This window comes from Camelus ferus, chromosome 35 (genome assembly GCF_009834535.1).
Source record: "Camelus ferus isolate YT-003-E chromosome 35, BCGSAC_Cfer_1.0, whole genome shotgun sequence".
In the NCBI taxonomy this organism is placed as follows: Eukaryota; Metazoa; Chordata; class Mammalia; order Artiodactyla; family Camelidae; genus Camelus; species Camelus ferus.
The window spans coordinates 6,060,292-6,086,917 of NC_045730.1; the positions used below are offsets into that span (position 1 = coordinate 6,060,292).

At 43.4% G+C, this 26,626-nt stretch overlaps 1 protein-coding gene across 5 annotated transcripts in view; it reads right to left on the reverse strand.

Moving 5' to 3' along the window:
• The window catches only part of CELF2 (CUGBP Elav-like family member 2), a 475,836-nt gene that overhangs the window by 225,818 nt on the left and 223,392 nt on the right, over positions 1 to 26,626 (reverse strand). The gene's annotated exons all lie outside the window — the stretch shown is intronic.

Consider the following 26,626-nt stretch of genomic DNA (forward strand, 5'->3'; position numbering starts at 1 on the left):
GTCAGCAGATACTGTGGTATGAGCAGAAGGGTCACCATGACCTCTGACCTCACTGCCAATCAAGACAGAATGAAAATCACAACTAAAGGAAATGGTGCATCTTGGGATGGGACCTGGGGTTGGGATCTATCATCGCAGGTGACTGTTCTGTGAAGGATGGATGGGAACATTTTTTCCTGTATAAGTGGAATTCTTTATCTTTATCTGGCCTTTACTTGGAGACATTCACATAAAGGGGAAAACCTCATCCTGTTCTCAGCAGCATGAAGACGCTAGTGACTTCATGGCAGCTGGTTAGGACATGGAAGGACTGTACAACACACACTATCTGAAGGACGGCAAAGCTCTCTGTGTTTGCTTGCAGGTTTGGCTTCCCCCAGTGTCTACAATAAGCATCTTAAGAGTCAGTACGTTTATTTCATCACGAGTGTGACAACCAAGTCACAAACCGTGGACCTGTTCGTAGACCGCTAGGTGCTTCAGGCCAAGAGTGGAAGGAATTCAGCTTTCAGCTTGGCAATGAGAAACGGTGGCTCCAGAGATGTGCCATCTGAAAATCTTGCCAGTTTTTGAACTGGAGAGCATCTCAGAGCTCATACAAGTAATCCCCTCATTGCACAGATGACGAGAAGAGAGGGCCAGACAAGACGAGTGACCCGCACACAGGGACTTGGCTCCTCCCAGCAGAGCGAAATCTGGAGCCCAAGTTTTGTGACTCCTCGGCCACCATGCTGTCCACTCTGCGGGGAAGCCTGGCACATAGCCCGGCTTACATCAGCCACCAGCACTCTGTGGCTCAATAAATAGCTGAATGACCTGGAAATCTAGAAAACCTGGAGGGTATAGAGTTCAGAAAGGGACGTCACCCCCTGGGGCAGGTCACAGAGTTCACCTCTCCCATTATCTCAACCAAAGATAGGAGTTTACCCACTGGTTGTAACTGGACAGATTTTCTTTAGGGTTTTCTGTTGGGAGGGGCTGGATATCATTTTTGGGTGTGCCTTTTGGGGGGTAATATAGTTTTGGACTCTGAAAAAGCAGTGGAGGTCACGGGGGGGGTGGTGGGTAAGGGGGTGGACAGGACTGAAGTACAGACTCTGCTGCCTTCCTTATTAATCTCCTTCACGGAATCCTGCCTCCAACCAAAAACAAGACGTCCAGAGTCCCAGGCCCCAGTCCACTGGAATATTGACCATTCTGTGATAAGCTGGCCAAAGTCACAGGCAAATTTTAAAGTCCCTCAAGGGAAAGAAAAGCAGGCAAGGCGGTATGCTACTGATCCCAGAATAAAGTTTGTTTTGTTTTTCTTCTTCATGACTTACACATGTATGGAAGAAAGCACTGATATTATGGGGAAATTAGAATCTAGAGAACATACATCAGCAAATGTCTAATGTGCCCTTTCTGAAAGCCTTCCTTTTCTAAGAGATGCACACTGGAAACCCTGTGGCAATATTTAATTTACCAGGGTGGGCAAGAGGATGCGTCAAGCACTTGAGAGAGAAAAAAATCAATCAAAACACCCTTGTTCAAAATTTCATCTAAGTGATTTCTCCATGAGAACCTTCTCAGAGGTTCCAACATGTCATTTAATGAATTCTCTTATTTATTTATCTATCTGTCTATCTATTTATTTATTCCATCTCAACCTTCCAGGTTCTGGCCGGTATTTGAAGTATTTGAACCGTTGGTGCCAAAACAGTGAAGCAGGGTCCTGCCTGATGGAGAATTTCCATCTTTTCCTGGGAACAAATTCTACTGGGAGTGGACACACTCTTGTCCTCACATTCTTTAGCTGGGTCTCTAAACTCGAAACTGTCCCAAGGTGTGACTTGGATGTAAATTCAGCTAGTTAAAACTTGAATTTTCAAGAGACACTCTTCCAGTGATGACACTGAAACTGAGACATCTCAACAAGATATCTCCTCCCCTTTCCCCTTGGTCTTTCTTGCCAACCTAGTGAATAGGAAATCACTCAGTGAAAGTTTTCTTCAAGGCATCTTCTTTAGCTAATGCTATTAACATGAGACCAGGCCCCGCCATATGAAAAATCGTACCTGTAAGAACAAAAGGTAGATCAGTAATTCTTCCCTGTATGAAAGAATTTACTACAAGGTGGAGCTTAAGCCCCCTTCCATTTAAAGAATAATTTTATTCTCTGAAAGTTTGATTTCTATGAAATGGATGCTGAAGCAACAAGTAAGAGTTCAACACACTTTTTTTTTTTTTTTATTTCAAATAAGTACCAGACTAACTCATTTAACAAAGCCAACTGAGAAACCGAAAACAGGAGCATGCTGAAGCAGACAGCTATAGCCTGCCTGCCCCTAGGAATGGGGAGCTGGCTTGGCTTAATTCTAATGACAACAGTCGTGCACCTAATCACACAGTTCAAACAATCTTCTTTTCTTTACGTGAATATTAGGACACCCATTCAAATCCAAGACCATCCCAGCAAAGCCTCCAAATTCACATCCACCCCTGGAACACTGCGTGTTTTAAACGAAGCACACAGATGCGGTCCCCTCTGTAATACACAGCAAGGCCCTTTGATGTCAGAGTCCGTGCCACATACAAATTACATTCTCACAAAATGAGTGTTTGAGGGAGAGGCAGGTAATGGTTACTACAGATAGCAACTTTCCAAGTCTAAAGCGGGCTTTGCTTGAAATTTACAAAGGCTGTATATTTCCAGATGCCCCTGTAGGCAGTGCATCCATTTCCTGGGTAATCTTGAGTAAACTGCAAAGTCTATGTTCCTTGTCTAACAGAGGAAATAATAATGGCCACATCCCACTAAATACATGTAATCATCCACTCATTCGTTCCATGAACATTTAATGAGCAATCATGATGGGTCAGAAACTGGGCACTTACTAAGAAATAATCCATTAATGATGTTAGTAAAATCTACAGATTTATTTAAACAAAGACAGAAAGAGCAAAGGGAACTAACATTAACAGGGTCCCTGCTTGGACCGTTTATACACTATCCCACATAATTCTCACAAGGAACCTATGCTATTTCCATTTTTTTTCAGATGGTTAAATAACTTGTTAAGTGGTTGAAGAGCTCGTTAAGTTGACACTTCGTAGCCACGTCAGCATTTGAACTAGTGTCTGACAAGTGCAAACCCTTTCCATTGCACATTACTAGCTCTCACAAATACAGCCGAAACATTTACAAGCTGGGGTGCAATGAACAGGGGTTTACATTCTTGTTTATTCAGCCAGATTCATTTTTTCCTTAGTGTTATGACTCGTACAAATGGTAAGTAACAGATCCCACAGTAATCTGGTTTTTGTGACTAAATGCTGTTGCTATTTGTACTGTATCACAATAATTCTGATGACACACGATGATACAGCCAGGGGATGGTAAAAGCCAACCCAAGAGAGAGGGCTAAGTGACTGCTTCCTTTTCTATTTTGAATAAACTCTATGATCTGTATTTCTCCCCTATTTTGGTTAAGACCATAGCTGCAATCAAGCCCCAAAGCTCAGTATACACTAAACCCAAAGTCTACAGATGGGATATAAAGAAATTCTGGAATGAGAGGTCATTTAGGTGATAGGACTTTATGTCAAACAGATCCTAAAGACATAATGAAATTTATACATTTATTTCAGATGCCCTCCCCTCCCACTCAGTTACTCGGAACAAGTTTAAGAATGTTTTATTTTCACTTCCAGGCCAATAAATACAAAGAGTATCCTGAAAACCACAGAGAGGGTGGGGGCAGTGTAAAACAGAGGAGGAAGAGCAGTTTTACACATTCAGGACATGAAGGACACACTACGCTAGCACCTCAGCTGGACACACGGAATACAAATAACCACTGAGAGGAGGCAGCGGTCTGCTCAAGTGAATTAATCAACTGTAAAACAAATCTCTTCTGGTCCAAAAGTGTTTGCTTACTTAATTCTTTAATCACATTGCTTTTACACTAAAGCTGGGAGGAGTATGAGCCTCAGAAACACACGGACATGACCAAGGGCATCATCACTCCCAGATCCCAACTACTGAGCACCCAAGGGTTTACGGTCCTTCCCGCAGAGGTCAAGGACACGTAACAGGGAAGAGAATAAAGAATGCTTCTCATGGTTTTTGTATTTTCCGTAGGCAGCGTATGGAAAGGCAGAACCACCCACACGTTTGGGATCTGGCACACAGCACATTCAGCAAGCTCTGAATGTGTGCCTCGCACTGATGTGTTACAAGTCTACCCAGCCTTTCTGAGTAGTCAATGTGCAGAGGGTAAGGATTGATTTTGGAAGATGGAGGTTTCAGAGGGGGAGAAGGTTCTCAAAAAATGAAACCTGAGACTCTAAAAATGGGCCAAGTACTCGAGTGAGGCCAGTGGGAAAAATACAGTTCAGACAACCTCTCTCATCCAGGCCTCGGGGTCTGAGCTGGTCTCTATGGGCACCTTTACTGCGCTCAGAACTTGTTTGACTCTGGGAAGGCAGTGAATTCATTCCTTTTGCAGTCATTTTCTCTGAGCCAAATCTGTGCTGCTGAAAGGTGAAATTTGTAGTGCCCGAGAGGGAAACGCTGAACTCTGCTTCCCACCTCACGCATTCCCCACAAACTCCTTTCAGGATCATACCAGAAAGCGCAACTCCACAGAAACAGGAAGAGGGCATCAAAAGAAAATTTAGGTTGAACGTCTTAAAGAAGCTGTTAATTACCTCTAGCCATGAGACCGTGGACCTGTCCTCCACGGGAACGCACTCAAAACCCACACGGATGAGATCGAAGTCCTGTAAGAGGGAATGACCTTGAACTAGCAAAACACGTCCACCTAAGCAGGTCATCTCCCTAACTAATTTGTGTTTTCCATTCCCCGCGGTACTTTTTTTCTTTCTCAAGGACTATTTCGGGCTTTCACTGCCAAACTCCTCATATGCTTCTGTAAGTGTAAATTATGTCTCCACCCCAATGTAACAGTTTGCAAATCAAATTATTGTCTTCCTTCTACATATTTTTCTTTCCCTCACATAACAATTTCTAGAGCTACAGGACTAGAGTCCGTAAAAATGAAATTAATCTTCTGTTTATGTGTGCTTTATGGTAAAGATTATGGGGGAATGGTTCATAATTCATCTGTCAAGAGGCTTGCCCGGTAATTCAGTGTAACTCTGGGAGCGTCAGAATGTTTAACGTGCTCAGCAATAAATAACTAACTTTGAGGCTAATGACTTTCTGGCTTCAACTTTAAATTTTACTGATAGAACTAATAATACATATTTTTTACAGGGCTCAGAGGGCTTGAATCATTTTCTGGGAGGCAGAAGAATATACACTCACAACTTCGTATCTGGAAGACAGGGGCTTCTAACACCGACATGTTGACCTAATTACTTTTGCTATTTTGCTCTCATTTATGGTGTGAAGTCTCTAGCTATAAATGCCTTCAAGAACACCTTAAAACTGGACTAATCAGAACTGACCCGCTTAGGATAATCTAGGATCTTTTTTTCCCACTGTAGTAGTTGCTCACTTAACCTGAATATGGCATTAAGAAGAAAGAAGGAAATAGTAGCAATCGTCATTATAAAAACTTCAATTGAAACAAAATGAGCAAAGGAGAAGTCTTTTGCTGTGCGATGCTCACACATACCTCCCCCATCTTTCCCCTGTATTGTCTTTTCCCCATATTGTTTCTACAACCCTGCTGTACCTTGAAAATCTGGGATTTCTAATGATAACCTTAGGCACTGCTTGAACTACATCACCCTGGAAGACGTTAACTTCTCTCAGAGTTAATGGCTTTTAAAACTGCAAAGGACTTGAGAAATTACCATTCTATAGGTGAGGAAATTGAGGCCCAGAAAAATAAAGTGACTTGCCTAAGGTCACCAAGCGGTGAATGACAGAGCAAGAACTCAAAGGCAGGTCGTATTTCCAAGTCCAACACCTCTTGCACAGGCCTGACTGGAGGGAGACTTTAACCTGCTTTCTGTAAAGTTCCACGCGATCCATAACCAAGGCAGATCTGCAAGGCAAGTTCTCCTCCAGTCAATCGCCTTTAAACCTGAAATTGCAGTAGTGATGGCCAATGCCTTGATTTGGGGAGATCACACCAGGTAATTTAAAACTTCCACAGGCCAAGGGAGCTGGAAACAGGTAACGCCCACGATCTAGGCCAAGCTTCTCATCTGGTCTCCTCCATGCCTACTTCCTGAATCCACACCAAGCCAGCTCACACACGAGACAGAGGCTAGGACACCACCCCCGCCAGGGCAGGGTTCCGCTCACAGGGCTGCGATGCTCACTCACACCCTCCTTGTTTTTGAATCACCACTGGACTTAATTCTGGGCCACCAAATGTCGTCACGAGACTCTTGCCTAACAAAACACCCAAGCACTGGGAGGTCACCACAGGCCCAGATGCGTCCCCGGACACGCGATGAGCGCAGCACATCTGAAGCCCGCGGGGCACGTCCCTCCAGCTCCTGCCGCGGAGTCTATCATGGCCACCTCCTTGCTGCGCAAATGACTCTCACAGCATCTGCCTTTTCTCTTCACTCTCCAAACAAGTCTGGCCCTTTCTGTTTACATCGGAACTCATCGACTGTCTCTTAGATCCTACAATCAACGCCCAATAAAGCATGTATCTCCCAACACTCTCCCTCCATCAGGAGTCAGTCTGCTTTAGTTAAGCTCGGCCAATGTTGTTAACAAGCTCCCTCCATCTGTGACAATAAATAGTCCCATCTACTACTTAAAAAATAAACATTAATTTTAAGGTCAATCAGCAATCTAACTAGACTTTTTTTTTTTAAACAAGGGATCAGAACTTTTCTTTCTGAATAATTCAAGAGACTTTTCAAAGAAAAACTAATGTTCTGAAATAATCAGGATTTTCTCATACTAAAAAAGCATGCCGCCTCATTTTTTAAAAAGCTTTTAACAAAAATAGGAAGAAAAAGGAAAAGATGGTTGTTTTGCTTCTTCTGAGATGTTCATGTCAGCAATAAAGTAAAGATGCTGCTTAACTTGAGATTCTGCACTCACGCGGGGACTTTCTGTTGCCTAAAACGTTTCCAGCCATCATTTCATAGTATCTGGATTCACTGCCGTCATCTGCTTTGCTGCAAATATTTTAACCCCCAAAGACAGATCTCCAGTAAATGCTAGATCAAATGGAAACAAAGGAGGGAGGACACAGGTTCACTTTTTAGACCCTGGACATTTGAATCAATACCTATATTCACAGCATGAATTCACTTTATTTACCCAACAGCCTTCTTCTCAGCTTCTTATAGGTCTTTTTTTTTTAAATGTAAGTGCTGCTTTATTAAACTCAGGACACCGAAGTCCTTTTATTTTTATTTTTTTGTCTTGAAGTCTTAATTGTTTCTCTTTAGCCTTGTGAGTGTACCCGCTGTGGCATTCTGTTAGAATTAAAAAAAAATTATTTTTATTTTTTATTTCAAAATTTTTTATTTAGGTATAGTCAGTTTACAAAAGATATTGTTTTTTAAGTTCAATTTTACTTTTGGGGGGGAGGTAATTAGGCTATTGATTGATTGATTGATATATTTTAACGGAGGTACTGGGGATTGAACCCAGGACCTTGTGTGCATGCTAAGCATGAGCTCTACCACTGAGTTATACCCTCCCCCTTATAGGTCTTGACAGAATAAAACCCTCCAACAGACTGGCCCTGAGCATCACACTGCCATCGCTCACAAACTTTCTTCACCACATCTTCCTTGTACACTGGGACTCCACACCAAGTGGATCTTTGTTCCTTAATAAGATGTTTATCACAGAATACCATCTTTCTACTATTCAGCAATTCTCACACTAACCTTCATTTACTCTTCTCTATTTAAAAAAATGCGTGTGTGAGTCTGTGCGCGCGTGTGCGTGTGAGGAGCGGAATGCTGGAAATGAGGCGGAGCGGCACGATGCTGCCTTCCCCTATTTTGCACAAGAAATAGAAACATGTCTTCAGATGACTTACTAGCACCCTTTGCAAATGCAGCAGCGCACGGGGGGCTCCTCCACTCAGATACAGTCACAGAGGAAGGAGGGGACGATCATGGGGCACTTGGCAAAGGGAAAGATTGTTCACTTTTCAGGCCTAGGGGTTGGGACAGAGGAACATCTTCCCAGAGTGACAGCAGCAAACTAGAATATCATCAAAAACAGCTTGTGGTTCCCTTCCAAGTCCAAGAGGTTTTTTCGTAGCCCAATTGGGAACCTACCTGTAAACTATTTTCTAGGAGCAAAAAAGCTCCAAATTCAAAACCATGACTTAAAAAGAACTACTTGCTAACACCATTTAGAGACCATGCTTTAGATATTTAAACATAAGACTAACCCATCATTCCTGGGGTTGGGCAAGGCAACCAGTAAGCCTTCACTAAACAAATGGGCGGTTTCCTATGCAGAGGTTAAGTAGAGCGATGCCCACTTGATCACTCTGACGGGCGATGCAGGATTCATACCTTTCTGTTCATTCAGAACAGCCACTTTTCCCTCAGTGGCATTTGATTTATTTTCATACCGCATGTCTTGTCTCTGCTTATGCTGGTGTCACCGATGGCACTGGGCCATAGAGTGACTGCAGGAAATGAGGGCATCTTTTAGTTTGTTTCAAAGAATAACAGGTAATATTTCCACCCTCGATATTAGTCAGGGAAACCAAAGAAGACCAACCAGACCTCGGCTGGAAATCTTTCGCCTTAACTCCACATTGCTCCGGAGGCAGTGCCAAGATATTTTGAGAATGGAGGTATTCATTTCAGTGATGACATTTCACTTCAGGACGGAGGTGACATACTTTCCAAGAAGAACTAGGCTAGACGCCGAAGTCGCTAAGTCGTTCCCAATCTTTGGCTATTTTTTTTTAAAGCTCCCCTTGAACAGTAATTCCTACCCTTTTCAATCCTATTTAAAATTTTTTTTTTGCCCCCTCATGCAAAAATGGTTGAAATTTTGGTACCTGATGGCTGAGAATATACAAAAGAATGTAAAGTACTTTGAATTTAGTAGTATGTTTCAAAGTCATGTTTTATTTTACTGATCAAAATAGCAACAAAACAGACCAGACAAATGTGACAACACACACACACACACACATCAGTCTGGAGACAATGCTTGATGTGCTTAAGGATTTTAGAACTTCTGGTAATAACTCTGCAGTCCTCTCAGGGACCTGGAGGACAGAGGCTGGAAATTATTTTCTCTAAAATAGTCTTTCAAATCTCAACCTTCCAAGTTCTATGACTCTTAACAAAGAACATTCTCACTTAGTTTACATCAGTATGGTAGCAAGCCCCCCGCTGGGATACACACTGATTTTTGTCATCAAGCTGTGAAGGGCATGACGTTTGGCTGGTCCAGGTGCCCTACATGCCTCACCTAAATTTTACTCCTCAACACAGCCCCATGGGGTCGGATCATTCCCTCCGTTCCACAGATGACAAAACTGAGGTTCAGCATCAGCGATATCCCTGCCACAGGCAAACACCCAGGAAGAGGAAGAGCTGGATTCAAGCTGCCCAGCCCAGTGGACAACGGCCCACATTTCCCGATGTGCCTTCTACGCTGTGAATCATCTCAGTTCAAACAACAGACTGCCTTTCCACCTGGCTGGGCTCCAACGTGCCACTGACAGGTCTGATTAGTATGAGTTCTTCCTCAACATCTGCTCGCCCCCCAAACTGAAGACAATGAGGGTAGAGTCTGTGTCTGACTTCAACCTCCAGCGCCTTCCCAGCACCTGGAATCAAGCACAGCACACACGACGTCCTCAACAGGGGTACCAACTCGGTTCTGTTATTATCGCCACGCTCCGTGAAATAACTGTTATTGCTTCGTAATTTTCCCCTTTAAGATGATGATATATTTTATTTGCAAATGAGGCGACTCACAAGAGCTTAATTTCCAGAATATACAAACAGCTCATACAACTTAGTAACAAAAAAACAAACAACCCAATCCAAAAAATGGGCAGGAGACCTAAACAAGCAATTCTCTAATGAAGACCAAAATATGGCCAACAGACACATGAAAAAAAAATGCTCAATGTTGCCAATTATCAGAGAAATGCACATCAAAACTGCAATGAGGTATCATCTCACACCAGTCAGAATGGCCATCATTAAAGAGTCTGTAAACGACAAATGCTGGAGAGGGTGTGGAGAAAAGGGGACCCTCCTGCACTGCTGGTGGGAATGCAGCCTGGTGCAGCTGTTGTGGAAAACAGTATAGAGAGTCCTCAAAAAACTAAAAATAGACTGACCGTATGATCCAGCAATCCCACTCCTGGGCATCTACCTGGAGAGAACTCTAATTCAAAAAGATACATGCGCCCCACGTTCATAGCAGCACTATTTACAATAGCCAAGACATGGAAGAAACCTAGGTGTCCATCAATAGATGACTGAATAAAGAAGTTGTGGTATATTTCTATAATGGACTACTACTCAGCCATAAAAAAGAATAAAATAATGCCATTTGCAGCAACATAGATGGACCTGGAGATTGTCATTCTAAGTGAAGCCAGCCAGAAAGAGAAAGAAAAATACCATATGACATCACTTAAATGTGGAATCTTTAAAAAAGACACAAGTGAACTTATTTACAAAACAGAAACAAACTCAGGCATAGAAAACAAACTTATGGTTACCAGGGAGGAAAGGGGCTGAGAAGGGCTAAATTGGGGGGCTGAGATTATCTGTTTTATACATAGTAGTATCTGCCAAACAAGTTTATACTGTAGGTGGAAGAGGGTATAGCTCAAGTGGTAGAACGCATCCCTAGCATGCATGAGGTCCTGGGTTCAATCCCCACCCAGTACCTCCTCTAAAAATATTTAAGTAAAACCTAATTAGTACTCCCTACCCAAAAAAAAAAAGTTTATTCTGTGTAGCACAGGGAACTATATCCAATATTTTGTAGTAACCTATAATGAAAAAGGTGAAAACGAATATACATATGTACATGTATGACTGAACCATGATGCTGTACACCAGAAATTGACACACTGTAAACTGACTACATTCAATAAAATTATAACAAAAAAGGTAACAAATGCAAAAAAGATTATGACATATTTTCATTCTCCTGTTCACTCCCTACCCCCTCAGCGCACCATCTCTGATAGCAGTGAGGGGAAGAAGTATTTACTAAGTACCTACTGGGGTCAGGTGATGGACATGTGTTGCTTGTTTGGTATTTAAATTGCTTGAAATCTTCCAAAGTGAGTATGAGTGTTCTCATTTTATAGATGGGAAAACTGGAATTCAGAAGGTGAAATGACTTGCCCAAGAGTCCAGAACCAATAAACAGGAAAAAAAAAAGATTCAAATTCACCCCTGATCTTCCTCTAACCTGTGATTTCTCTACTCCTTCCCCTGAAACACACACCAGAGAACCATGTTCTATTAACTTTACAACCACCCAGGACATGGTGTTTCTTGCCTCATAAACAATGAGGACTAGGTGTTACTGTCTACAGAGCTATGATTCAATTTAAATCAATATTTAGATTAAAAATGTTTTTTCTGTACAGTTGATACTTCCCTTACTGTGTGTGCAGAATCTTATTTAAAAGTGTAGTATGTGCCGCCCAGGCACTGAGCAGAGCAGCACGTTCACTGTCCTTAGAAAACAGAACGTCAGCTCTAATATATTAATAACAGCAATGGGCTAAAGATATCACACATCTGTGGGGGAAGCTTTCCTCGGCAAATGCAGGAAGTTAGCTCCCCAATGAGGGATCTGCCTTTTACCAGCACCTGGAAAACAGATTTCCACTGGCTATCATAATGCTTGTTTTCCAAAAAATGTAACGGCTACAAGTAAGCCCTGAATTTCTACATCTGTCAAGATGCACACAGTTACGTGCTCCTGGAAAGAGGTGACAATGGCTTCTTCCTGAGAAACTTACTTGGCCGCAGGAGTTTCTATTAGATACTTGGGCTCCTCTTTTGAAAACGCAAAAGCGAATTCATGAGGACACGGTAGACAACCATAAGAAGGCGAGCGTGACTTTAAGTGATTAACAATGAATGGGAGGTAGGAGGGAACTGGGAGTGAAGTGAACGTCACAAATTCAGCTCCTGCATTATCATTTCCACCTATTGGCAAGAGTGTCTATTGTGACACATGATCATCGCTACAGATGCAGGAAGAGTGTCACCCTGACTGTCGTGCGTACAACCCAGCAACGCTGACACCGGTGGTTGCAACGGGGGTGGGGGGGCTCCTTGCTCAGTATACCTAGATGGGTGTCCGCCCCCAGCCCCCGCTTCCTGGCACATAGGAAACTGTTATGACTGGGAGGCTGTCATTTGATTAAACCCCACAGGTGACTCCAACACGAGCAACGAGCGCTCCCCTCCCTAAGCCCCGGCAGACCGCACGAGGTGGAACCAGGCAACACACCTAGGAGGCCCCTCAGCCAGGCGGGCCCGGGGAGCGGGAGGGCCCGGGGGCGGCTGCGAAGGCCGCTGAGCTGCTGGTCTGGGCACGCGCTGGGCGGGGAGGGCCTGGTAGTCACCGCGGCGGTTAAGGGCCAGGAGCCTGGAGAAGCCGGCCTGGGCTTGGGTACTGACTCAGCCGCTCGTGTGACCCAGGGCCCTTGGGTAAGCCCTTTACGCTCTCAGTCTCAGCTTCCTCCCCTAGAGAAGGGAGACGATACCTTCTACTGCTTAAAATTACAAGGGTCATAGGGGATAATCCACGCAGCGTGACTGGCAGCTTAGCCAACATGGCAAATGGCAGCTGCCCTCATTTGAATTTTCAGAAATGAAGCGAAGTTCCAGAAAAGATATGGAATGTAAGGAAAAAAAATTACCAAACATGGGATGGGTGCCAAGACACAGAGTGAAGTCAGATCAATCACTCCTCTGCTCAAAAACACGTCCAAAGGCTCTCCACGTCACTCGAGTAAACCAAGGTCTGCCAGGCCCTACGTGGCCTGGACCCCTCCGCCTCTGTGACCTGATCGCCTGCCTCCCCCCCTTACCCCCTCGGCTCCAGCCACACTGGTCTCCAGCTCTTCCTCCCACCTGCCAGGCACAATCCTGGCATCATCTTTGGATGCACCTTCTGCCTGGATGGCTTAGGCCACATGACCACCTGGCTAAACCCTCCTTGATGAAACCCACCGTGACATTTGGCTTAAAATGACAAACCTTCCCCACCAGCTCGGGCATTCCCAATTCTCCCTGCTCTGCGTTATTCCCCGCCAACTCCTCTACATGGCGCCTGCCACCTTGTCGTGGAAATTACCTCAGCATGTATGCCCCGCACTGGACTGTATGCTCCAACAGGGTGGGAAGATCTGTCTGCCCTGTTCACAGACACTCCACAGACAACCGTTGAGTGAATAAAGCCTGACTGCAATATTTTGGATTCCCTCTACCTTTTTCCCTACTGATTGGAAGAGGAAAAGCTCATTCTTACCCTTCCTTCCTTTTGACATGGAGTCATCAAAGTGATGGAAGCCCCTTATGAATCAAATGATCGTGGAAACCACCACACTAGTTGTTTACCAAGTAGTAAGCTAACTGGTATACTGAATTTATTTCTATCCATCTCTTTCCACAAAGCATCTGAGGTTGCTTCAGTGGTACGGAATCTCCCTTCCACAACATAGGAATTTACTGTCAGATCTACTGGAAGAAACCTGCAGGGAACTAAAAAGTTATCCCACATTTTTGCTAAAGGAATTATTATGATTAAGAAATACACTCTTGTATACACAAGAGCAGAGTGTTAGTTTTTCGCATGGGTATAGATGCTCTGATGATGGCTCCAACGTGTGGGTACCCCCAGTTCTCAGCATACACTGACCGCCTCCAAAGCAGAAACCTTTAACAGAAGGTGCATTCCCCCTATTACGAACAGAAAACCAACCTTAAAATATATAAATTGCTTAATTGCTCAAGTCCTTTGATACCAAGGCACTCCACATGAATAAAAGATGAGCTTTAAAGGATTACCAGGAACAGTCCAGGTGACAAAGGACACACACATCTCGAGAAAGAAACATCCCTGGAATTGAGGCCAGGTCTGCACGGCTTTTGCTACAAGTCTACTGCCTGGGCTAATTTCTGTTGATTCTCTCATCACTGGGAGTCTGGACTCTGCCAGGCTTATCCAGCTCAAGCAATAGATTTCCATCTCCATGACTGCAGGTCACATTAGCTCATGAATGAACTGCTATTTGGGTCAGTTAAGAGTCTCTGCCTAATGGAATGTGCATTTTATTTCTGGTGTTTATGCTCTATATATCAAGATTTCAGATAGCGACTGGGGCCTGTGTGTGGGGAAGAGATAATATACTGGTGTCAGGATACAGAAGAGACTGTGATAATTACGTTCAGCTTGAAGCAGAACAATTCAAAATACCTGAATAATTTAAAGTCTTTCACTCTTGAATGATGGGTTTACTTTTAAGTGGAATCACTATCATTTAATTGATATTATTTGCTTCCCTACTACTTCTCCCACAGTTTTTAAACTTTTATTTTGTTAACCAAGAAATGCTGTTTGACTTTCAGGCTGAGGGTTCTAGGGAAACACAAGCAATGTACTACTTTTTTTTTATACCAGGCAAACAAAAACAATTCCTTGGCTACATGGCCACAGAGTCCTACAAGTGGAGTGGGCTAAGAGTTACTTGCTGAAAGTGATGAGTTAAACTAAAATACTGGCTTAAAAAACTAAATGTGGCTGAGGAGAACCCAAATCCAAAAGTCAGAAAATAGTGGCTAGCCCTATGAACTGATCCTGACCACCTCGCCCAGACCCAGGAATTAGGTGAAATCTATCAATGAAATGAGCAGACACTATCAGTGGTGTGTTCAGACACTGGGAAGACACATCTTTTTGCCAAAACTGAGAAATAGAAGCTCCAGGAGGAGGGGACCCAGTCTCTCTCCAGCAGGTGCTGGAATAGTGCCCAGTACAAAGTATTTGCTGAATGGACTCATGAATGAATAGTTGCCTGTACGTCAAATGAGTGACTGCAGCTCTGTTCATCCAATGGAGTTCATACACATACACACACACACACACACACACACACACACACACACACACACACGCATAATGGAATACTACTCAGCCATAAAAAGGATGAAATAATGCCATCTGCAGCAACAGGGATGGACCTAGAGATGATCCTACTTAGTGTTTTAAGTCAGACAAAGATAAATATTATATGATATCACTCATATGTGAAATCTTAAAAAAAATAATACAAATGAACTTACTTACAAAACAGAAACAGACTCACAGACATCGAAAACAAACTTATGGTTACCAAGGGGGAAAGGCGGTGGGAAGGGATAAATTAGGAGTTTGGGATCAGCAGAAATAAAGTACTATACATAAAAAGATAAACAAGGTCCTACTATATAGCACAGGGAATTATATTCAATATCTTATAAAACCTATAATGAAAAAGAATATATATATGTATGACTTAATCACTATGCTGTGCACCAGAAACTAATACAACATTGCAAATGAAATGAACTTCAATTAAAACAAAAGCAGATCTAAGGCTGTGAAATGCAGAGGATATTAGAAGCTGAAGAGACCCCATCATATAAGATACTTCCAAATTATACTCTTCCTGAAATTATCTGATTGTAGCGACTGTATCTGGCACGGGGGTTCCTCACTCCTCAGAAGGCACGAAACGCCTTGTGGATCAGGAAGGCACCACCTGCTTGGAAAGCGGCTTCCCGGACTGTCCTATCCTGGCAGAACTGGGAATGAAGTTCCCTCTGGACCTAGTGGTTGAATTCAATGACAAGGTGCATTCCGTGTTATCGCAAGTGTCAGAAGATAGTAAAACCATCACGGCGCCTCTGACATCACGGGCGGTTCAGAGACTTGATGAGACAAAGTGAAATCTGACCCTTCAAATTCCTGTGCTCACTCTCTGCTTCACAGGCATCAACAGCCCCCCTCCCCAAATGGCCTGGCTGTCTCTTTTCCTCCTCTTCCATGCTGAGCACAAGCGTCTCATTTCAAATGGGAGCATCTCAGAGAAGCTTCTAAAGGAAGGGGACCAGAGGAAAAGAACCAGGGCCACGTCAACTGGTTTTCAGCACCTGCATCTGAAGGCTGAATCTTGCACTTAATCAGATAAATGCAAACAACTTAAACGCAAAGATTCTCCGCCCTCATGTGGCCAAGCCATCAGAAGATGTCATGTTGGAGGGATGTCAGGCACAGGACCAAATGGGGGGGCCTTCAACAGTTAAGTTCCTTTAAGTGCAGGTACCACTCGGGGCCTCTGCAGTGCCTGGGGCCACTCAGCTGATGGAATTCACCGCACTTTCCCTCCTCCGTCCTGACAGCCGCTACCCTGGAGAACAAGGCTGCGTGCTCACTGCAGCAGCTCAACCCCTTTCTCTAGGGTCCTGGCTTTCTTTCTAAGGTTTAAAATCCTGGATGCAGAGCAATGAAAGCAGTCACATGGTATCTGTTTTCACCATGACACCGAGCTCCCCCTCCAACAGGCTCGGCCCTGAGAAGGACCTGGCTGCAGCGAAAGGGCCCACCCTCTGGGGACCCTGCTTAGTACAGGGGACCCTTGACAGTTGGCTCTCCACCTGAGCCACACGGCTCCCACCTCCCCCAGCTCCTAGGAGGCAGGCCAAATCATTAAGCTTGCTGTAAAGGCAAATCAACTCAAGCACAGGCTCTCTTGACATTAGATTCAAATCAAATCAAATCATTCAGGGATGGAGGATCAGAGCACTTATTATTTCAGCTGACTCATTAAAACAGCATTATCAGGGGGTGAAGCCATGTGACAGTGGAAAAAGCGGTGTATGTGGGTCAGAACAGCCGGACTGGCAGAGCTCGCTTTACTGTGCTTTGCAGACAATGCTTTTTGGTTGGTGCTGGGTTTTGTGTTTTACAAATTGGAGGTTTGCAGCAATCCTGCAACTGGCAAGCTTACTTTTACGGGCTCTGTTTTTCCAACAGCATTTGCTCACTTCGTGTCACATTTTGGTGATTCTAGGTCACATTTTAGTGATTCTTGCGATAGTTCCAACTTTTATTATATCCGTGGTGGCGATCTGTCATAAGGGAGCTCCGATGTCACTAATGCAAAAAAGATGGACTCGCTGAAGGCTCAGATGGTGGTTAGCAGTCTTGAGGAATAGAGTGTTTCTTAATTAAGGTATATGCTTTTTTGATGCAACACTACTGCACACTTACTAGACTACAGTATAACGTAAATGTTAACTTCTAAATGCACTGGGAAACCAAGAAATTCCTGTGAGTCGCTTTACCAAGGTGCTCTGGAACGGACCCCACGGTATCTGTACAGGCAGGAGGGCTGCCTGTATTCTGGGGGCGGGTCTGTACCCTGGTGTTGGGTCCTAAAGGCACCATCTCACCTGCCTGCAGCTTCACCTTCTCACAGATGAAACACAGGAAGCAGCGCCTCACCCAACTGGCCCATGTGGGTGGCCAAAAAACAGTGCTTCATCCTTTAACACAACATATTAAAACAGAGTTCTCAAAACAAGAGGAGGGAAGCGGGAAGCAAACATGGTGTAACTCATGGCAACAAGGCTCTTAAAACTTCTCAAAGAAACTTAACAGGGGAGCTGAAGAGATTCCAACCTACAGGGCCATTTGCAGGCAGGACCGAAAATGCTCTTACACGACCGAGCACAGGCTAACCTGGTCCTATGTTTTATTTATCCTCCTTTGCACTGCACTGAAATACTAAAACCTAACCGGGGCATGCTGAATTCTCATGCGGTTCCAGGAGAGAGGGCTTTTGTATCAGATTTAGATTTTTTTTTTCTCATCAGATAATATATTTCCATTTGGTTGGGAATAAAGTATTTTCCTTTTGTGCAGTCTCCTTTTTATTTCCAGGCAATCTAAGACCTAGACCCACCCCCACCCCAAAAAAAATGGGAAGGAAAGAAAAATTCTATTTAATTTATCTTCTGTCTTGCTAACAGTCAAAAGCAGAATTAGTCTCGCTAAATACAACTGCCCTTTGTGGTGGACGATTAGCAAATGGCTGGAGCTCACTGGATGCAGTATCTTAAAATGCATCTTTGTGATAACACGGGTTAGAGGAAGGAGGCTGGGGTTGGGGGGAAACAGGCAAAAATACAGGCTCCTGTATTCCCCAAGTAGTACCTTGACAGTCATCCCTAGCTAAGTCCTCACACTCAGAAGCCAGCTTCAAGGACTTCACTAGGGGAGAAAAAAAGGAATAATATTTCAATGGCTTGGAGCATACAATTAGCGTCTGTATCCATAAAGGCCAAGCCTTTGTGGATTAACACTTATTCAAATGAAACCCGCCCCACAAGGCCCTGCCCAGGGCTTCTTTCTAAGAGTTCCCTGGTGAAAAGTTGTTTACCGTGCCATGAACTTGTTTTTCCTTTTTCTCTTGTTGTCTCTGTAGATTAACATTTAGCAAAATGAAAATCTCCAGGTAGTTACCTGGCTGTATTTCAAGGCATTTGTAGAAACCGCTGCTCCCTCTGGAGAATTCTGCTCCCAGAGGACCAGAACTAGGGCAGTGGGCAGTGGGCTGGGGGCTGGCTCTGCATCTCCTTCCTGGGTGGGCAGCCCCCTCCCACCACCTCTCAGAGCCCGGCTCACCAGCCCAAGTAGCATCTTGCAGAAAGCTGTCCCTGGGACCTCTTGTTCTTTCTGGGGCTGGATCTACTGCCTCTGGAGATCCATTTTTCATCAAGGCAGCCTGAATCCCTGTTCAACAGCTGGCACCCGAGCCTTCCTGGCATGGCAGCTTTCTAACTGTCCTAGCCCAGCCTCCCTTGGCCCTCTGCTGGGATGCGGGATGCAGCTGAGAGCAGATGACTGTTACCTGGCCCAGCCGGGGTGGAGCTCCTCCCCTTCGCAGGGGGAGGACCCCAGCAGAAGGGTGTGGCTGCACACCTGGCCCTGGGCCCTGATTTTACTCCCACGGGCCTCACCCCTCAGTGCACGTTAAATTCTCCCAGCCTTAGGACTTCGGAGATTTTTCCTTTGTTCTGGTTTAAGTTCAGAGAGTCATTTCTAGTGTCTGTGGCCTATCAGACATCTCATCTCGTTTCCTCTGACTGGAATGCCCTGCTCGACCAGAACGATTTACTTCTGGCCTGGCTCTGAGACCCCCCTTCACCTCGCCCGAGATTAGTGGTCCACAGTTTTCATGAAAATGAATCCTCCAAGCCCGACTCCTCTTAGATGTCCTGTGATGCTCCTATCAAGAAACCCATCAGCACGCTTGGCAAGCATTTCATTCTTCCTCGTACCATGTATGACCGTTGACACCTTTCCTGTACAATTCAAATAACCTCCCTTCCAGCATAAGGGTTCCTCGGACATCCGACAACATCCTCTCTCTCCTTTCTGTGAATCTGTCCTCTCTCTCTCTTATTTTGCATCATGAATTCATTTTACGGAATTGATGCTTATAATCTCATCTTATGCTTCTCTTTATCTTGTAAAGAGACTCACAGAACTGAGAAGTTGGAACAAGTGCAATAAATCATTATTACCTGATAGATGACAGAGCATGCTCTTACCCACCAGTTCTGCACGTTAAAAAAAGGCAGAAGACCTAACCATTAATTCCAACCATTCATATGCCATAGGGACAGAGGCCCATTTATGGAATAACTGTAAAATAATATATAATGTGTCATAGACATAGAAAACAAACTGTAGTTACCGGGGGGAAAGGGGTGGGTAGGCCTAGATTAGGAGCTTGGGATTAACAGATACACATTGCTGTGTATAAAACAGATAAACAAGGACCTACTGTATAGAACTATATTCAACTTCTTGTAATGGAAAAGAATCTGAAAAAAATATATATGAATGTGTACGTGTAATTCAATCACTTTGCTATACATCTGAAACATTGTAAATCAACTCCACTTCAATGAAAAATAAGAATTAAAAGATTAGTCAATAATGATGGAGTGTGAAAGGGCACATTCTATAGGCAAAATAATTTGTGTGACCATACAATGCATTTTCCATAGTTTTATAAGATTACGGAACATAAAGTACCATGACGCACACATATGTCCACCTTCAACAAAAGTCACCGGTTTCCTATGGAGATTTTTTTTCTTTAATCAATACAGGAGTTTGCTATTCTCCGTTTTCACTGGACAAATGTGCTGAAACCAACTCTGCTTAAAACAAACAAAAAATTCCTTCTAAATGCGTTTCTTGGACTTAGGCCATTGTCACGAAATCACTGCTCTTCTGTGTGGCTCCCTTGGCTGCTTTTAGAGCTTTGTTTTCAAACACAAAAGCAGATTCGAGCACTGCTTGGAGTGAGGGCTGGAGATGGGATTTAAATAATACAGCAGTTGGGACCAAAAAGGTACCTTCAGAAGTGGCCAGATAGGGGCTACACCAGATGGGGAAAGGAAAGAAAGTGAAAATTCACAGGCTAGAGCTTTCAAGATGGCGGCTGGCATCTGCCTGGGTTTATGGAATCTGCCACACTTTCTAGTGCTACCCAGGGTTTGGGGGAGCCACTGAGAACAAAACTAGGTTATGGTTAGCAAAAACCATGGTTAGCAAAAACCTCATTTTTCTTCACTTTCCTTGGGTTAGCAGAGATCTTAAAAACCTGCCAAGACCAGTACGTCTATCCCACTCACCTTCTCAAGGGAGCACGAAGTATGCGGGATGACAAAGAACACCTTGAAAGGAGAAAATGCATTGGTATCAGCTTGCTGTATCTGTATCCCTGTTAAAAATTAGTCCTGTAAGATGATTAGATTCTACTAGCCCAAATCATCCCCTTTGTTGTTCCTTCTTTCAGTTATTCCAATTCAGAAACTTGGTAAAAACAGGAAATCTGTCCCATTTATGAAAAGCTCCGGTTATGATGAAACTGTAGTACTAAACAGAGAATAATAATGCTCCAACTCGGACTTTAAAGGCATTCTAGAAATGTACAGTCTGCCTGCTTCTTTTGCGTGAATGTGTATCTGTCTTTCAGCTATATTCGCTCTGTGCTAAGAAAGCACCCAGGGAGAAACAACAGATGAAACAAGACTTAACACTTTTCCCATCAATACTTCTTTCAATTATTCTGGGCAACTGGAAATTTGCATAAATGATATATAAACACATGGCTTATAGGTTACGGCCATTCTGGTAATATCAACAACTCAACCAATTTCCCTGTTTACTGTAGCTAGGCTCATGGATTCATATCTCACAGAATACGCTAGAGAAGGGAGTTTATAAACTCTTTCCTTAACAGTATCTTAACTCTCTGGCTCTGACCTTCACTTGACCTTCATGGTTCACCCAAGCAGTGTTAGCTCAGAGTTCCCTCCAGTCCACTGTGAAGTCAGATCACCAAGGACAATGCACAGATTTTTCATAAATTGAAGTTAAGTTAAAAGCCAGTCCTATTAACACACAACAAGATTGTCTACATCTTTTAAAAATTATGACGAAAGCCAACGACAGGTTTTTTTTAAAAAATACGCTTTGTTGTCAAAATAAAACCTTAGCACCTGATGCATGTCCCTCCCAGTCTAAGGACCACAAGCCCTAAATACCACCCTCTTCCTAATGATAGCTCAGTACCTACGGGATGGCAAAATAGGAAAAAGAAAGACAAAGGGTCAAAGCTTTAGTGAAGGAAAGGCACAATGGAAGGAAAGGCATGGCTGTGGAGCCCTTGCCCACAGCTGTATAAATCTGCACCCACTTTGCAGAAACCATCACCAACAGCATCCATCGTGCAACACCCATGCGTGAGGATCTGTACCACGTGTTTGACACACATCATCTCATCATGCCACACACACCTTGAGGAGCTGAGTCCAAGGATCTGTTGCTTTCTAAAGATATTAGCCATTATGCAGCAAAATTAACTGCAGCTGTGTTTACACAGTATCAAATGGGCTATTTGTCCTTCTTTCCCAATTTATCAAAAAGTAGTTCCATTATTTATAATACTATCACTATCAAAAACTATAAACAAAGTTGCCAAAGGGATATTCAAGATCAGCTGATGGAGACCTGAGTATGAATATGCAAATACACAGGTTCAGTCTTTTTTAAACGTGTTTTTTTGGAACAAAAATGACAGATTTGCTGATGTAAAAGAAAAAAAGAATTGTTGTTGCCGTCAAAGGAGAGGAGAAAGAAAAAGATAATGACATGAGATACCTCCTCCTCACCCAGCCACCACACATAGCTGAAACTGATTTTGAATGTGTTTAAACCCATTTTATTTCCTCAGATGAGTCTCAGGTGAAAGAAAGAACCAATGGCGACTGTAAGGAAAGGCTCTGAGAAAATCCTGAACAAGATCAGAGCATCCAGCTACTTAACTGAAGCGATGGTCCACTAAGGAAAAGCTAACTAACAGTTGATCCAAGGAACAGAAGGATGCTCTTGTGTGACATTTTGTTGGGAAAGTGACTGTAATAATACTAATACTAATACTAATACTAATAATAATAATGATAATAATAATGATAATAATAATAATATCCAGAGAATGTGTCACATAAATACAGTGTTTATGTCTGATCATTTAAAGGTAAAGATTAAGTAGATTCTTCTGAGGGGCTCCTCCAACCTGTGAGAATACAACTTCCTGTGTTTTCCTCAAAATAAAAATCTCAAACAGTAAGTCCAACAATACAAGATTAAACTGAAGAAGAAAATATTTTTTTTTAAGAATAACTCAGGCTCCCGTCAGGAGGGAAGTTATGATCACATGGAGTTTCACTCTCAGGACAGTGACAAGCTCTGAAGAGTGAGTATGGGGTGGCCATGTGTCACCGAGAGAAAAATACTAGATTTTGACTTTGGAAGATTTCAGCTACATGATTTACAGCTGCAGCACCTGGACCCACTCACTGCATCTTCCTGGGCTACAATTTCTTCTTGTAAATCTCACTATAATCAGAGGACTATCTAATTCATGGAGTTGTTGCTTGGATCAAACAAGATACTGGCTGTAAGAGAGCTTTCTTTGTAAAGGATGCTACAATGTAATTGCCAGAGAAATTTACAAGGATCCAGAGAAGTGCCAATGAGCAACAAGACCATAAAATTATGGTAAGTGAATTATACTGTCTGTCTGCAATTAGTTTTTCATTTTTAAATATGGTGCTGCTTGGTCCTGGATGGGGTCAAAGTCCCATTCAACAAAGCCACAGGGCATCACCTGAGACCCTTAGGAAAGTGATCAGCTCCCGAGAAAAGGTGCATCAGTACTTTCCAGTCTGGTGAATTTCAAGGCCAAACAATCTGCAGTTTGGTAACAGGATAAAGAAAAGTCTCTCTTAGGTGTCTGAATCAAGCAACATCAGATCATAGCCACTAGAAACTAGCTTATCTGAATTAACTTTTGCAATGTCTTTGAAAAAGGGTACATCTCTACCTCTAAGTCTTCTCAGACTTCCCCTGAATTGAGTCTACTGGACCCAATTTAGCAGAGCAAAAAGTATTAATAGCAACAAATACACATGAGAATAGAAAGCTTCAAAGTCTAGGAAGCAGTTAAGGTCATTAAATTGTCTGGGAATCCTGTGGAGTAGGCAACGCAAAGATCTTTTACATGAAGTTTAAACATTTCATCCAAGTGAAACCTGGACCAGCGCCACTCCCGAGTAAATGGGAGACCTCCTTTGTTCATCTTAGACTAAGCTTGGAATTATATACTTGTGTGATTAATTAATATCCATCTTCCTCTTGAGTGTAACCTCCAGAAAAGCAGTCACCGTATCTGTCCTGAGACCTTAGTCCACAGCGTGGTACCTGTCACTTAGTAGGTATTCAATAGACTTTGAATCAACAAATCAAATGCAGTATCTGGTTGGGAAGGCATTGGGTTCAGTTCCATAAACACACACAGCCAAGATTATTATTACATCTCACCTAAGCCAGCTGAGTTGAAGAGGGAAACCCAGAAGAATATAAGCCAAGATCCTGCTGGATTTAAATATTTTCCATAAATAATACATAGACGGATAACTGAAAGAGAACTGAGTATGTTCCAGTTGTTTTCAATATTCAAAATGTTAAGTAGGCATTTCACGAGAAATGAAGCAGAAGGGGTGTTTTCAAGGTAGCACCCATATCACCGTGTGGCCCCTGTTCAACCCATGAATGTTTTCTTCTAAAAAGGCTCTAAAAGACTAACCTTTTCAAAAAGAGTTGTCCTTTTTAAGAAAAACTAGAAACCAAAGATTATGGAGATTTTTTAGCTCAGAATCCCTCCCTCTCCTGGACACCCAGCCTCCCTCATTTAAGGAGCTCCCTGTGCCTTAAAGGAGGGGACAGCAGATCACATAGCTTACTATGCAGCTTCCTCGTGTCCATCTGGCTGCTGAAAGCAGACACAGTTCTGGGAAACAGGTGAGGTTCTGTCAGGGATGGGGGAGGTTGGCTGGGCTCTCCTGCCCTCCTGATTGGGAGCTTTTTGCAGGAGTCAGGACAAGGCAGGGTGGCAGGCAAGTGGTTTAGTGGGTGAAGGGAGGGTACAAATAAGAGAGAGAGAGTGCTCTGAGTGCTGGAGAGGTGAGGGCAACTGCGGGAATTCTGAGAAGCATGGCCCCAGCATGGCCTTAAGATGACTGAAGGAACTGGAATCAGGCACAATGGTTGGGGACAGAGGTGAGGACTGAGGGGATGTAGGCTCCGCAGAATATCATGCTCAATCCACTGGGAAAGAAAAACCTACCAGTGGAATAGATGCCCATGAAGCATCTGCAAACAGCTGGGAGGCATTGAGAACCAGCCCCCAGCAGCTGAGCCAGTCCAGTAGAACCACATCAGACCTCAAAACCTGGGCTTGAGAAAATCCAGGTTCTGACAATGCAAATGTCTCTTACTCACTGCAGCTCCTGTCTCTTTGTCAAGTGTCTCCTGCGTGTCCCAGAAGTGTCCGAACCCCAATACCCACATGACAGCCAAACGATGTGCCCTGATGATTTTTAAATGTTGCGGTTTCTTTTCCCATTCAAATGAGATCAACGCCAAGTGGGAGGTTTTTAACCCTGTTCCATTAGACTTCTCTCTGGAAACTGCAGGGACAAGGAGTTCGGGACACAGGCAACATTTTCTGTTCTCTGAGAACTGTATTTGCTGTGGCTCATTAACTCCTCCCACGGGTCCCCTGCCCTGAGCAGGCGGCCAGTTTGTCAGGCATCTTGAGAGAGAGCGTGGCAGCTACAGGAGCCCGCAGAGCCAGATCTGGACAACGACGTCACTGAAGTGCTGGCTCCCTCTGCAGGTCCCTGAGCTCTGGGCCCACGGGGGACCAGGGGGACCAGCCTGCGTCATCACACCTCAGTGGGAACACAGGGCTGCAGAAATCCAAGCGGACAGCACGCGTTCTTCCCAAGTTCCACTGAGAATATTCTCTTCTCATGCGAACTGTCAGGAGACAGTCTGTGAAGGTTGTCACCTTTACCACCTCCCTCCTCAGAACACCCAAGGGCATACACAACCCATTCAAAGATAAAACAAATCAAACATCCACCACCTGGAGGAGGCAGGCAAGACATGATCATGAACAGTTTCTCTAAGTACCTTTTCTAAATTCTCAGAGTCCAAGTATATATGGAAGCATGGATGATGGGATCAAAGGAGAGATGCAGAAATAAGATGATAAAGCAAGGTTTATTGATTTTGGAAAGGAAAAAGAATGAAGAGATCAGAATGAAAGCAAAGGACAGGTGAGACGCAAAAATGCCCAACTGGAAGAAAAAAGGAAAGACAGTGAAGGCAGTTTATTGAGTGACCCAGGCTGGGGAAAACCAGAGGTCCAGGCTCAGTGTTTTCATACACTGTGTCCCTAATGTCTCCCCATTGAGTTTCGTCATAAAATGATTAGCTACATGCAGGCAAGATCTAGAGAGCAATTGCATTGACTGTATTATTTAAAATATTGCTCTTCTGTAGCATCAAGATCAGGTAACATTTTTATTTGTTCTCAGGACTTTCCTAGTGTGTTTCCCTAAATAGGCATGTTTCTAATATTGTCTGGGTCTAGAAAGTAGAAAGGGAAAAAAAAATCACCAATTTATCCTAAAGAGCTACAGATCTTATGACAACTCAGGATACCCATAAGATTGAGGAAGCAACATTTTGATAATCATTTCAAGCTCCAGTTTAAAAAAAAATGCAGAATCCAGGACACTAGGCTTGTTATTCCCTGTAGTTGCCCATGAGACTTGTAGAAGACCTTGAAACATTTACGTGATGGTGTTTCTCATCTAGAAACAAAGGTAGAAATGTCTACCCTGCTTACTCTTTAAGGTTGTTGTAAGATACTGATTATAAAGGTCCCTTGAAAAACCACTATATATGTCATGACTTGTTGAATAATTCTGTCAAAAACAGTACTTTGGGTTTCAGAATACATTATCAGAAGTTTTTATTTCTGCTAACACTAGATAGCGAGGTGAGGTATCTTACGACATGATTCAAGTTTGTGATCAGATGACAATACGACCTTCCAATGAAAGAATACAGCCACCCTTGAACAATATGGGCTTGAACTGCGAGGTCCACTTGAACTTAGATTTTTTCAGTAATAAATACTATAGCACTAAATGATCCATGGTTGGTTAAAACTGTGGATACAGACCT